Source organism: Osmerus eperlanus, chromosome 14 (genome assembly GCF_963692335.1).
Source record: "Osmerus eperlanus chromosome 14, fOsmEpe2.1, whole genome shotgun sequence".
NCBI lineage: Eukaryota > Metazoa > Chordata > Actinopteri > Osmeriformes > Osmeridae > Osmerus > Osmerus eperlanus.
The window spans coordinates 13,555,504-13,570,968 of record NC_085031.1 but is presented as its reverse complement, the minus strand read 5'-3'; the positions used below and the strand labels follow the sequence as shown (position 1 = coordinate 13,570,968).

General features: G+C 46.9%; 1 protein-coding gene across 2 annotated transcripts in view; it reads right to left on the bottom strand.

The window, feature by feature from the left end:
• The window catches only part of fbxw7 (F-box and WD repeat domain containing 7), a 58,194-nt gene that overhangs the window by 41,638 nt on the left and 1,091 nt on the right, over positions 1-15,465 (bottom strand). The gene's annotated exons all lie outside the window — the stretch shown is intronic.

Sequence of the window (15,465 nt, the reverse complement as noted above, 5' to 3'; positions counted from 1 at the left end):
GTAAATGAAGAACTCTCCTTTTGAGCCAATGTTTCAAGTGTGTGGTCCCCGCTTGAGAAGCAGCAATACGGAGATAAGAAATCAGAGGAGCGCTGATAGTGTCTCTCTGTGATTATACACGCTCGACCTGCAGTCCTGAGTTAGCGGTGAGTCATGGTGAGAGTGCCTGTGCTGCCATGCACAGCTTCCAGGTGAGTCATAGTGAGAGTGCCTGTGCTGCCATGCACAGCTCCAGGTGAGTCATGGTGAGAGTGCCTGTGCTGCCATGCACAGCTCCAGGTGAGTCATAGTGAGAGTGCCTGTGCTGCCATGCACAGCTCCAGGTGAGTCATGGTGAGAGTGCCTGTGCTGCCATGCACAGCTCCAGGTGAGTCATAGTGAGAGTGCCTGTGCTGCCATGCACAGCTCCAGGTGAGTCATGGTGAGAGTGCCTGTGCTGCCATGCACAGCTCCAGGTGAGTCATGGTGAGAGTGCCTGTGCTGCCATGCACACAGCTCCAGGTGAGTCATGGTGAGAGTGCCTGTGCTGCCATGCACAGCTTCCAGGTGAGTCATGGTGAGAGTGCCTGTGCTGCCATGCACAGCTCCAGGTGAGTCATGGTGAGAGTGCCTGTGCTGCCATGCACAGCTTCCAGGTGAGTCATGGTGAGAGTGCCTGTGCTGCCATGCACAGCTCCAGGTGAGTCATAGTGAGAGTGCCTGTGCTGCCATGCACAGCTCCAGGTGAGTCATGGTGAGAGTGCCTGTGCTGCCATGCACAGCTTCCAGGTGAGTCATGGTGAGAGTGCCTGTGCTGCCATGCACAGCTCCAGGTGAGTCATGGTGAGAGTGCCTGTGCTGCCATGCACAGCTTCCAGGTGAGTCATGGTGAGAGTGCCTGTGCTGCCATGCACAGCTTCCAGGTGAGTCATGGTGAGAGTGCCTGTGCTGCCATGCACAGCTTCCAGGTGAGTCATGGTGAGAGTGCCTGTGCTGCCATGCACAGCTTCCAGGTGAGTCATGGTGAGAGTGCCTGTGCTGCCATGCACAGCTTCCAGGTGAGTCATGGTGAGAGTGCCTGTGCTGCCATGCACAGCTTCCAGGTGAGTCATGGTGAGAGTGCCTGTGCTGCCATGCACAGCTCCAGGTGAGGCTTCCAGGCAGGCTTCTGCACGAGGCTCTGTACCTGCCTCTCTCCATCCCATGCTGTGCTCAGGAGTCAAAGCCATGGAGCCTCGTCTACCCTCCCAACTCACCTCGACCACCCGTCTGGTTTGTGCTGGGGGGGGGGGGCGGGGGGGCAGTTACTTGGATCCTTTGCTCTAATCGCATTGGTTGATAAATTCAATATGACTACTTCCCCTGACCTCTGCTGGGTAACCGATAGCTACGGGGTAAGACAACCTTTCATCCATCATGGTGGTGTATGTGCACACAATGACCCCCTCGATACAATTCCCAAGTTTGTTTATAGAGAGGGGTCCAGTCCATTATTGTCCATTCTGGTAAACCCAGATTCACCAATGAGAGGATGTATACAAGCCCTCTTTTAACCCTTGTGTTATCTTCGGGTCATTCTGACCCATCAGTCATTGTGACCCACCGTCGTATTGCGACAAATTTACCGCATACAAAGACAAAGTGAAGCATTTTCTTTTAACCGTTGGGCTGTCTCAGACCCCCACATTGCAAAGGTTAAAAGAAAATTATTTTAATTTGTTTTTGTATTGGGTAAAATTGGGTAAACACAACGATGGTTCGTTATGAACCTTTCGGTCATGTGACCCGAAGGCAGCACGAGGGTTAAGGGGTAACATTTGCTTTTTCTCCCTTCTTTACAGCCTTACAGCTTGTCTTGTTGTATTTCATATTTAAACTGCTATTACAAGAAACAAGACATTTAAATTGGGCTTTACATTCTGAGTGCGGAAAATGGTCAGAAATAGTTTCAAGAATTCCCCGCACAATTGCCAGTGCATTAAATCTCTTGGAGATTTACAGAATACAGAGTCTACTAGGCACTCACTACAGTATCCAGCAGAGTGAGAGCTCTACTCTGTGTCCCTAATGATAAACTGTTAGCTGCACTCAGTCACCATAACAACCTGAACATTGAATGGGCCATGAATGTGTGTGCGTATTTACACAAGTGAGAATGAGAGACAAAAAAAAGAATGAGAAGAATGAGAAAAAAAAGATAGAAAAAAAAAAGAGAGAGACAGAGACAGAGAGACAGAGAGAGAGAGAGAGAGAGACCATTGTCCAGCAGTATATAGCACCACTTTCTAAACACACAAAACTGGCAGGGGGGAAAGGTCCATGGTCAAACAAAGCCAAACGATGGCCCGAGGGGATCACTTAAGGGTGTCCCATCCCTAATCCAATCAACTGCAGCCGTTTAGTCAGCCTGCATGTGGATTCCCATCAGCCCCCTTGTTAAAAAGGCAGGTACAAAGCCCCTGTAATTGTGGACGCTGGTGAATAGGATGGCGGAAGGCAATTCTGCCTGTGCATGATTTAGCCATGATACAGCCCCAGGCCTTACTAGCACAGTGACAGAGCAGAGCTTGCCTTCAAAAACCCGCTCCTGTTTGACCACGTAGTTAAGAGTATATTGCCCCCTAGTGGACAGTGTGCACAGTCACTGTAGGGGTGAACATACCCCGACTCCCAATGTGCTTTTTGATAAGTATAGCATTTAGGGTCAAGTTAATCCATAACCAAATAGTAATCTGGAGCGTATAATAGAAAATAAGAATAACAAAATACATGGTTTGTGTGCCGGGCAAGTAATAAAGTAATGGGCGATTCTGCTTACCTATATTTGCAGGATCCGACAAGAGGCAGGAGAAGCAAATATGAAAGAAAAACAGAAAAGAGTGTGGTTAGCTACAGGTAATAGGGTAGACCCACAGATGCTGTGATCACAGTGATTTGCCTTCTTTGATACATTTCCCCAAAACGACACCTGCATGTTTGCATTAGGCATAAATGTATCCCACGAAACCAAATGCTTTGGTAAACATGGCACTTATGCAATATAGACTCAATAGAAGCGGACCATCCTACTGTTTTCGGATATAAACAGACTAATTGACCCATTGATTCTATGTAGTAAGAGACATACAAGTCAAACTGGCATCATGTTTGTTTGATACACCATGACTATCAATAATTCTGTGCAGGGTAAAGCAATGGTGAATAGGCATTGCTGCTTTAACCTTAATAAAACTAATTGCAAAGCCTGGGTAAAAATTGCTTTGGGTAATTTGGATGTAAATTGGCTTCTTCATCTAATTGATTAAGGAAGAGGCAAGCTGGATATCAACAGCTTGGATCCAAAGAAACAAGGGGAAGTGCTGTTTTCCATACTAATGGCAAGATTTGAATGTGAAGGGGAAGGGGAAGGCGCTGGTGTGTTTGAGCGTCAGAAGCAGTGCCCCTTGAGCACAGCCACTCGAGGAAACGCCGAGAATGAACAAACCCAAACCTCCATAATCAAGGTTAAGCACGTGCTTTTTGAGTTCTGGGGTGTGGGAAACTTTTCGGACGTGTGGAATGTTTTTTTTTTTTTTTTAATCTTTTTTACATTTTTAAGAGTAGCATTTCCATTTACAAAAACATGCAGCATTAACCGTACAGTAATGACCAAGTTGGTAACCAGGTAACCATTATTCTTTTGGGTGGCAGAGAAACGGGTATTAAAAGCAGGAAAAGGAAGTGTTGAAGCTTCTTAACTACCCAACACTGCTTCACTAGGAGGAGGCGGTGGTGGATGGGAGGGAGAAACCTAGCCCGGCCACAAAGGCAGACAAGAGTGATGGAGTCTGCTGCAACGAGGACACAGACGGAAAGCCAATTGTCCATCAGGTCTGAACACTCAGTTTCAGCACTGCTTCCTACCGTCTGTAAACTCTACAAACCAGCTTCCACTAAATGGCAACAAGAAAAAGATTTAATGGACTTTTTTTGCGGGGTATTGTCTGACTGTGAGAAGGGAACAAAAAGAGAAGAAAAAGCAATCTCCGTTCTAATGTTGGAGTTATAAAAGAGTTTGTGCGAACTAGAGTAACCTTCGTCCATACAGTTGGACTGATCACAAAGACCAGGGGCGCATCAGTCAAACTTGACCAGAGCTGGAACTCCTCAGAACTGTGTCACCAGGCTCTCTGAGATATGCTTCAATCCATCTGTTTGAATCAAATCCATAAGGAATCAACTATCCCATGTTTTGTAATGAAGTACAAGGACTCCTTACAATGAACTCCTCCCAATGATAACTGGTACTCTCAAAAGTGATGGGGATGGACTGACACTGAATCTGCAAATACTGATGACAGTCATCCATAAATTAAGACGACTGATCGCCCTCTGCAGGACCAGTGTCCCCCATTAATAAATCTGATTGATCATCTTAGCTGGCCCAGTGTGTTCATGCAAAAATGGCAATTTCTTTCCATCGAAAACTTGTAACAATTTTAATTTGCTTCTGGCAGACACTAAAATCAAGGGAGGCGTCAAACTTTAGTTATGCTTGCTTGTTTTCCCAGCTCCAGTCCTAGTGATGCAGAGCAACATCAATGTTTCAGCCCGATGAATCCACAAGGTGAGGATTGTTATTTGGCTTTTTGCGTTTCAAGGCTCAGGTCAAGATTTAGTGGTGGACTGGGATTCTCTGAGGTGAAAAAAAGGCCTTTTGAGCAGCAATGAATGATTCATATGAGTCATAAAATGGCAAATTATATGAATCTTAAAAAATATTGCTTGCACCACACAGTGTTTTGTGCGTTTCAGTCAAAGTTGAGCGGGAGCTCATTCAGTAGATTTAGCCTCTTACGTTCTTCAGAGCTAATGGACTCCAAAAAACAGTCCACCTTGTCAGACTTATCAGGCCTAATCCTCCACAGCGTAGCGTAGGCGGTAACAGCCCAGAAACTACTTAAGGGGTCAATATTAATTGCCCTAACGTCCTGCTCTGTGAATGCTCCTTCAGGTTACACAAGCGTGAGGGAGAGCAAGATGTGACTACCGCTGGGGAGCAGAGAGTTGGGGCATTCACCGAAAATCCATTTCCTTTGGGGTTTCCCGCAGCACTTTGCTATGAAGGCGGCGGCCTTAGCAACACACGCCTGCCGCCTTAACTACGTTGTTTTGTTTTAATTAGCGATATTCGCTGTGTTTCCGCCAGTTTTCTCCCTTTCATTCCAACGGCAGTCTCCCTTCTCTAGAGAACTTTTTTGTTTCGTTTTTGGAGGAGAACTAACACCCCCCTTGGGCTCGAGCAGTGACCACCTAGTCCACAGGATGAGGAGGACAGTAGGGAGATAGGAGAGGAGGGTTACTGCACGCAAGAGATAAGATGGTCAAATCTAGGTAAACTGAATGATGGAGGTGTGTGTGATAGAGAAAGAAAGAGCGAGAGCATGAGCGCAGGGGAGAGAGAGAAGCAGAAAGGATACACCTAGATGGGGTTGTATCTTCTCATCTCCCTTAAGGTAAAACAGGCTGCCTTTTGTACTTTGACCAAAGCTAGAGAGACCGGCGCGAGAGAGAGACCGGAGCTAGAGAGAGAGACCAGAGCGAGAGAGAGAGACCAGAGGTAGAGAGAGAGACCAGAGCGAGAGAGAGAGACCAGAGCGAGAGAGAGACCAGAGTTAGAGAGAGACCAGAGCGAGAGAGAGACCAGAGCGAGAGAAGAGACCAGAGCGAGAGAAGAGACCAGAGCAAGAGAGAGAGACCAGAGCAAGAGAGAGACCAGAGCGAGAGAAGAGACCAGAGCGAGAGAAGAGACCAGAGCGAGAGAAGAGACCAGAGCAAGAGAGAGACCAGAGCGAGAGAGAGACCAGAGCGAGAGAGAGACCAGAGTAAGAGAGAGACCAGAGCGAGAGAGAGACCAGAGCGAGAGAGAGACCAGAGCGAGAGAGAGACCAGAGCGAGAGAGAGACCAGAGCGAGAGAGAGACCAGAGTAAGAGAGAGAGACCAGAGCGAGAGAGAGACCAGAGCGAGAAAGAGAGGTGAGGTCCAGCTGTGTCCCATTAAGAACACGTCCTTCCTTCCTCTCTCCCGTGTGTTTATCCATCAGACGGAGATCTTCCAGGAGTCTCTCCTCGGTAAACACTGCGCAAGGCAGGGCCTCGGAACTCCTGCTTCCGCCTCATCAATCTGACGACGGGGGGGGACTGCTTTAAACCCTGGCCGGAGGACAGCCGTGAACACTTCCAGTCACTGGAGCGAGTCCAGTGTTGATGGGCTTTGATAAACAGAGGGAATTCCTGCTTTTTCCAACATGGAAAACATGGTGCTGAGGTGTCAGTGTGAAGGATTGAAAGAAGATTGTAAGTGTTCCAACCTGAATTCATGAGAGTGACGGGGCACTAGTCAGGGCCGGGGACCACTTTGCACATAGAGATGATGGGCTCAAGGCATTTTCGCCTTAGCAAATGTTCTGCACCTTGAATATTATTAACTAACCAAGGCTGACTATAGTCTGGTGCTGGCTGGCCATGCTCTGTAGCAGGGTCAAATTAACTGTGTGTTAGCCTCAAGTATCACCCAGAACACTGTAGTTCACGACCAACACATGTTCATGTGAAATTAAGTCCTTAACTTTGCAACGGACACGAAAGGTCGAAGGTCAATAACCACAGTGATTAAGGTAGGCAAGAACAGGTACGTAAACTGTTAAAAACGGCCGTTAAAGGACAGTGTGCCGTGGTCTCTCCTGGTGTGGTCTCTCAGAGTGGCTGGGACACAGCATCACTGTATCCCTCTGCACAAAGCCTGAGGGGGCAGACAAGAAAATAAAGAAGAAAAAAGAAACCAAACTAAAAATAGACGAGTGGAGCAAGTCACTGCTTGTGTATTAACGCTAGCGCTGCTACATTGAAAACGTGTGTCCCCCCTCCCCCCCCCCCTGTCTGACAGCCTTGGATGCTGTATGTAATTAAGAGCACCAAGTCAGAATGGGCCACGGGGAGACCGCCTTAATTGGACAGGGAAGCCTCGGTAACAAGCTTGGAGACGTGCTGGAAGACCCAGTTGAGTGGGCGGGCAACGGAATGACAAAGTTCGGCATTTGTTAGAGAGACAAAGGAGATGGGGGGTTTCAGGCAGTGACAAGTTTTTCCTCGCTGGGGGCGATGACGAAGGTCTTTTGGTCTCTCTCTCAGATGGGAAGGTGGACAGCAGGCCCCTAGGAGGACATTTATAAACTGCTCCGGGTTTATAAATAGGGGGGGAAAGTTGAGGCCTGGATAGCCGGCGTTCCATCTCACCACATGGTACAACACGCTCTTCATCAATGTGAGGAGGCTAGCTGGGTATCCACGTGTCCTCTAAACACGGACGCATCTCCGACGTACGCCGTCTAGGACTCCGCCCCCAAACGGTCAACGCTTCCAATCGCTTTCCTCTTCATCAGGACACAACTGGATGCTCCCCCCCACTGATATTAGCTGAATGGAGTGTGACATTGGACAAACATTACGCCCAGCCGTTTTCAAAACAGCATGTTAAACGGTCGCCTTTGTTTGCGAGTCCTTTGGCTAGGTGACGCATGGAGGACACGCAGAGTCCGAAAGGTGTTCGTCTTTGTTCAGACTATGGCTCACCTCTGGGGGGGAGGGAGAGCTACAGTGCAGCTGGATACCTGCTCTACAGGGGATGCAACAACACCACTGAGCGCGCTCACACCCAGACATATACACAGGTGGCCGTGCATGTACTCACCCAGGCACTAGGTCAGCTCAAGCCCCCTTGTGCTCTCATAAAGCCTCAAAATGACCCACAGTTAAGAGTACTGTTTATGCCCCTGTGGACAGTATCTTCCCCAAAATAAGCTACAGTACACATTTCTGCCTGCAGTGCTGCAGTGGTATTGGAAATGGTTAATTAACCTCACAGGAATAAACCTTTTTTATTTTTTTATTTTTGTTATTTTTATAAATGTCATGTAACCACCAAAAGGAAAACGACACGGTTGTTTGTCTCTGACCACTGAGCTCATCCCAGAGTCAACGGACAGGACGCCAGGCACAGCCACGGTTAAGGTTTCAACGGTGGCTGAGACATGAGAAGTAAGGCGGTGCTTTTCGAACGCCCCCTCCAATGTTCCAAGACAAGTTAAGTGCTGTTGGATAGTACTACTGTACACCCGGGGGTAGGGATACAGCAATAGTTAATGTCTGGCACGGCGAGGAAGGGCGTGGCTTGCCAGAGATGGACATGAAAACACGAGGCCTGGTGACAGGGCGGCTCCATGACAAACATGGTACTGTTTAGACACTACATAAAGACAGCTAAAGGGTAAAGCAGTTATCGTGTGTGGCAATACTGAAGGAAATACTGTAGACAATGAGTTGTACTTGAAGGAGGAAAAAAACACTCCTCGTACTAAATAATGATAGCGGCATGTACACACAATGATAAATCGAGACTCTGTCAGGGACTTTTACCTCAACATGTTCTTGATAATAACCTCCACGGTTCAACCAACCTTTGTAATTATGCAGTGCATGGCTGCACTTGGCAGTGAGTTAAAACAGTGGTGGGTGGAATGGCTGACAGACGTGTGTGGGAGAGTAGGCACTGCCTGCCAGCAAACAGTGTCCTGTGACCGCTACAATGTCTTGCATCCAAAGTCCCCGGCCTGAGTAACAGCCACATCTCCATCTCCCCCTGCTCCGCTACGAGCAGTCAGAGGGCATGGGGCCCCAGGACGCAGCAGCGCCAGGGGGACCACACACAGAGGCCAGAGGCAGGGGGGGAGTTATGCAGAGATTAAACAAAACATGCAGACAGCCCGCGTCCATTAGAGCCAGCCAGCTATCTATTCAGTGGCTAACCCTGCCTGTGCCACTGAGGAGCCAATTAAGACGCAGCTGGCAGGGTGGACGCCGAGCGCCGAGCGCAGCTTCCAGGTCTGTGAAGGGGGAGAGGCAGCAGCTCCAGAGGAGGGGAAAGGGGGAGCAGCCATAGCGTTTAGAGCAGCTCACATTTCCAGAGAGGGGTTCCAGCCCAGAGCACAAAAGGGAGAGAGAGGTTATGGTGTGTGGGGGAACTATGGTTGTGTAGGAGCCGTTAGAACAACAAAAAAAGATCTTAAAAATAACAACTTTCATTGTGATGCCATGCATGCAAGAAATAACTGATCATTAGTTATATGATGCACCCCACCCCATGCCCCCCCCCCCTCCAAAAATAAAACATGCTAATTATGTGGTGTGTGAGAGGAGGCCAGCTGTATTGCGCTAGTTACTTGGAAACGGGCAGGTTTATAAATAAACAGTTCTTTTCAGGGGGTAACAGAGTTATGTGGCAGCTTATCGGCTTTAGGTTATCGGACTGGCAGCTTGGAGACCCCCACGAAACACACAACCTAAACATCCCGAACCTGTCAGAACAGCCCTGTCCAAAAGGTCTGTTGACAAACACGCTCGGCGAGACTCGATCAGAAGCTGGTTTGAGTGGCTGGCGCTAACACAGCTAGACTTGATAGCTAGACTTTTAAAGTTCCTGAGCAGCCATCACTGCATCATCAGCAAAATGATAACAAATAACACGATACTGAGGTCAAAACAACAACAAAAAACATAAGCTGCCAATCATGGCTTTCTAGGCCTGAGGCTCTCTTTTAATGCTGAGGATTGCTGCTAAGTTTCAGGGGTGAATCACTGCTGGGAAGACGAGACCTTGAACACACCTGAGGAAAGTTAAAACTGATAGGCACAGTGTGTGTGTGCGTGTGCGCATGTTGTGGTTCCTTCCCAGCGGGGAGTGTGGAGATGTCGAGGAGCTGTGACACATTCCTGAGGGAGGAGAGAGTCCTCCAGGCCTCGCCAAGCAGTGTGGGAAATGTCAGCGCCTTCAGCAAGCCCCTGGAGCAGGTGGACCCCGGCCCCGAGGCCGAGCGCCACTGAGCATGCTCTGTCCGCACTGCGACACACGCAGTACAACAGGGTTACACGTCGGCCCAGACAAGTATTTAGAGAGGTGAGCTTTAGCGTCAAGACTCGTGAGAGAGAGCAAGGTTGGGATTAGTGGAAAATAGGAATGTTGCCATTGTTTATAAATATTAAATATCATGTAATTGAATTAATTCAACACAATTAAACAACGCAACCAAACGTAAGGAAAATAATTATTCAAAGTTCTACCAACTATAACCAACCAACCAGTGCTCTGTGTCTGCAGCCTCGTTAGTGTAGTTCAATGTAGGATCGAAAAGGGTTACAGGTTGAGCGGGCGACTAGCTGGCTGGCTGGCTGGCAGGCAGGCTGGCTACCTCTATCCCTTCCCTACCCCGGAATGGGTTCACAGCTCAGAATAGCTTGAGGCAGATGCCTTCCTCCCCCGGCGTTATTTGGAGCCCAAGGGCAACGGAATCCCAGCTCTCCCTGCAGCGGGGAGCGGGACTCGTCGTTGCGGTGTTTGAGGGGGGTCGAAAAGGTGGAAGGGGCACATCAGCTGTCCTCCAAACGTGGGATTGGCAGACACTTGATTAGTCATTACAAATATGGGGAAAACACGGAGGTTAGGTGGCACGAGGTCACAGTCTAAATAGTTTCAAAGGCACAGTCACTGGCAAGGAATTTTCACTGATGGTGTCTGACGTCAGAATCAAAATCAGCTTTATTCGCCAAGCAAGTTTGCACAAACAAGGAATTTACTACAGCAGGAAGGTGCAACCTGTAAGAGCCAATATAAAAATATGAAATGTACAACAGTATCTAAATATATTTTTAGATATATATACACCATAAAGACAGATGTCAAAGATATCTTTACGTATATGTAAAGATACATATGGTATTACCCAGAACGCTGTGTCTTGCCGGGTTTGCGTTGGGAGTATCAGCTGCTAGGACATGCAGTGGAGAGATGAGTCGTTTCTAATGTTGGGTTATTAATAGGTGGAGAGATGAGTGGATGGCTGGAATCCTTGTCTGGCAACAAGGTGCAAGGCCGGCCATGTTCATTACCATTTAGGTTCCACAAAAATTGACAAATTCATTGCCGAGCGAGCGGGCAGATAAAGCTTTCAGATAGCACTCATCTCGAGAGACCTTGTGCGGGAGGTGAAATAGAGATAGGACAGGTCTAAGTGCCTAGCAGCTGACCCCGTAGACAAGGGCATGCTTTGAGTGGAGGAGGGCCACTGACACTAAATAACAAGCATTCAAAGCTGAAGCATCACACTAATGCTCTACATGTTGTCCACGGCTGATGCCGTTTTGCGGCAGAAAGTGGAGGAAAACCGAGTTTTTGGGACTGTTATATACTCTACACAATCAACTCAGCAGGAGAAAGTTGGGATATAAGACATAAAAAAATCGTAGCATAAAATCATGTGCGTGTCTTATAGCCCTGTTTCATCAGCATGTGAAACACAATCTACAAACCACTTCGACAAGTCCTTTCTGGACCTCTATTTCTGTGGTGACAATTGGCTGTCGGCCGCAATATCCCATACACACCTGCCGACCCAGCGATGGCTCGCCTGTGCCGTTCAGGATGCCGTACGTGTAGCACGAAGCAGACCCAAAGGATGACTACGTCCCATTTCATATGTTTATCAGCGAAGGACCGAATTAGTACAGGGTGCTGCTCCTTCAGGCTAAACCCGCTTATCTGGTTTTCCGCCACAGGCACGTTAATGCATGGCAGGGGCAGGCAAGGCAGGCAGGCAGGCAGGCAGGAGGTATGGGGGAGGGATTTGTTTACCCCAAGATGGATTTGAAAAATAATCCACCGCAGAGATTGAAAGTTGGAGAAGTGGGATTTAGGTTAAGTAAGTCCACTGACAGTGAATTGATTTTTCCTGGCTGGTACGGCTTTTCTTGACCTGTTAAGTCATGAAACGGCATGAATATGAGATTGGAGCTTGAGTACATTAGCCACTAGCAACTTTGTACCTTCACTGTTTCCATGAACTTGGGGAGGAAGTATGTCGTTTGGAACTTATTATGAACAAGCACAGCAGGGATATTAGTCAGCACTCCATCATCTGAGAGTTGGAGCACAGTCAAACTAAACTAAACAGTAGCCAAATTAAGGGATTGCTACTCAGTCTTGAGTAGCACTCCAGGTGAAATCAAACTTTTAAAATAGTGTAATATAGCTTTTATCCAAACCTCTTGGATATAGGAGGAGTTTGTAAGGTGAGAAGTTTGTTTTTGAAATGTGACCAGACTAGACACGACAGTGAATCTTCTTTGCTTCAAGGAACTTCATTAGCCAGAACTGGAGAGTTGCACTGCCTGTCACACACATGCTTACACTTAAAAAAAAAAACAAGGCCTACAGGCCCTGACTTAATATTTGTAATACATCTAATATTCTTGTTGCAACTAATATTTACTTTGGTGACTTTGATACACAAAATGCACACAGTCTAAACTGTAGCACACAGGATATTCAATATATCAAGTGCATATGTATTGCCATGTAGCTGCAATGGACTGCTTTGCTTGAGTTTGGCTCAAGAGATTCAGAGACTTTCCATCCTATGATGACACCATCAGACTGCATCGGCAGCAGCAGCAGCAGCTGGGACCTGTACTGCTGATGGTTGGTGATGGGGGACATGGCATTAATGAGCAGGTTCAGATCCCCTTACCCCCGTGTGCATGGCAGCGCGGGGTGGGCGAGGAAATCAGAACCGCCTCTCAAGTGTACTGCTGTGTAAGTCCTATGCTCGATAACCATCTACCGCAACAGCTGGATGCCCGTTCGAGGCCTGGGGAGCAAGCTCTCTCTTTGACACATTTTAATCTGAAACTCAAGTCCGGACTATTTATATCAGGACATTGAAAATAGGGGGTGGAGGGGGGCATGGGGGATTACATTTCCACCCACAGTGTGATACAGCATGGTGTAGATATCCGTCTTACATTTGCCTTCATATGGTGGGTGAAACACTAGCAAACTTTAGGTAGGTGGCAAGTTAATCCTTATTAAAATAACTCTATAAACTTTTTTGATTTTTGTTTTTATTCTAGCTAAAACATCTGAGAGCATCTGGAATGTCAAACATCTCAGAAGTCTTCTTAGACTGTGAGGAATCACCCCCCTGTGAAGCAGCAGCTCCAAGGGGACTCAAGTTCTACTGCCCTATTGAGACCCTGAGAAATCTCAGCTATTTCATTCACTGGAGTCAGCTGCCACGGCCAAGCCTGTGTGTTGACCCATTCAAGAAATGCCATGAAGGACCTAGTTTACCTTCTTGTTTATCCTGCAAAAAGTTTAAGGAAGTGGGGGAGTAGTGTCAACACTAACAAAAAGATAGTCTGCAGCCCTCTCCTTGCTGAAGAAACCACTTTTTTTTCACATCAAAGACACACCAAAAAAAAGCTCAAGTGCACTTGAGCTTGGACGCTACAGAAAAAAAGGAAGGCCATGTCTTTTCATTGCTCTTGCAGGAATGTGTGCTAACTGCTGATAGACTGTGTGTGTGTGTGTGTGTGGGGGGCTTGTGTTGTGTGTTCCACAGTTGGGAAAAGTGTAAAGGGAAGCGAGTGTGTAAGGATTGTGACATGACGGTGGCCCAGCTACAGACAGTCTGGGATTTTAATGGGCCTGGCCACCGTAACGTAATCCTAAACACCATTTTTTTCCTACAACTCAGTCAAACCAATTACCATCCGGAGGTTGCCAGAGATGAGGGCTTAACCAACCATTTCCCCTCTTACTCCTGTTCCTGGTACCAAGGGTGCTCCATTTCGTCCAGTCTGACATGCCCAATGTGATGTCAAAAACGTTGCCCATTTTGAACCAATGCTTAAAACTCGATGGTCATTTGGTATAGGAGCTACAGTTGAATTATTTGGAGTAATAAGATATTTAATCTGAGGTTCGCAGGGGAACAACCTTCATAAAAAAAGACAAGATATGAAGAAGGTAAGGAAAAGATCACACCTTAAGGAAGTTGGTGGATTCCTATGGGAATAAATATTTGCCAATGTGAGAATTGACAGTTTATAATCCACAACGCATTTATTAAGTACACACAACAGAGCACAGATTGTCAAGGTCAAGCCATTCTACATATATGACATCCTTAGGTAGAATTTCTTCAAAAGAAAAGCCTTTTACAGGGTTTGTCGTTTGTCATCCTCTGTAAATTGACAGAAAACTGAGCAGTAGAGCTACAGGAGTACCCTAATCTAAAGCTTCAAGTTCATAGCCTATTTGATTATCAAGGGCATGGTGATGAGAGGTGTGACTAGGCCCCATTGGAAAATTATGGACTCACACAGAGAAATAACTTTCATTTCACTCTGGAGCTGGGGAGGTCTGGGCGGATATCCTCCCCTCTCTCCAACCCCCTTTTCGATCCCTTTCGGCTCGGCCTTTGAACCTGCTGCTAACGCATAAACAGTGCTAATGAAGACCAAATTACCATTATGATCCCTTTGTCTCAGGGCTGGTTTACCCAGTGGCAGGCTTTGATCTTCAAGAGCACAGAGAGAGACAGAGACAGAGAGAGAGGGAGAGAGAAAGAGAGAGAGCTCCTCCTCCTTTCTCACCGTGCTCCCCCGCCCTGCTTTCCTCCTGCTTCCAAGAATGCATTTTTCTGCGATTTTCTTGAAAATCTTGGTTCAACCCTTTTGTCTTCCATTAACCAATTATAAACCAAGTATTTCTGCAGCATGAATTATTTGGGGGATCTTGTGAGAAACAAGAATCTGCCATTTTATTTTCAATCAATCTTATTCTGTAGCAAATAGGTTTGGTTCTAGAATTACCGTTTTAATGAGCTACATTGAAAAGTATGTCAATGATCTTCAAAAAACCTAGCCAACTGACGTCAAATGTAATTCTATGCCTCCCGGCAAGTCAAAAACAAATAATGCAGCCAAAATGTACATTGAAATGATAAGCAGTGAACGGAAGAACTGCCAATATTCCTGTTCTTTACAAAGAACAACATTTGCTATGTCTACATCCCTATACGTGGACAACCATAGAAAAGGTTAACAGGAGCTCCAGTACAATATGATTTCAGCTCAACAAGGCTATCAAACCTTGGTCAGCCTCTCTCGTGTGTACACATTCACCGCTATGCACTGCTTTGTTTCAAAATGTACCACATTTGGGCATGGCCTGAAAAAGTAGACAAATCATGGCCAATAAATCGGAAACTGACTTACACAATGTGTTCCTATGCCATTGTAAACCACGTTTGGACCTACGGCCTGGCCTGTTATGTAGCATGCCCAGTATCAGAGCGTTCATATTATTAGGTAATAAAATAACGCAACATGTTTCTGTAAACTAAGCATATCACTTAGCCAGGACAAAGTTAATTCCTCAGATCAATACATTTAAATGACCTGGTTGAAAATGTTACCTAAAAATAGCCACAACACAAACAGGCTTTTTAAGGAGCACGTCGGGGTCCTTCAGGCCGCTGGGCGGGGCTAGAACGAGCACATGACGGTGTTCTCAAAAAAAAACGCACCTGATGTGTTGCAATTAATAATAAT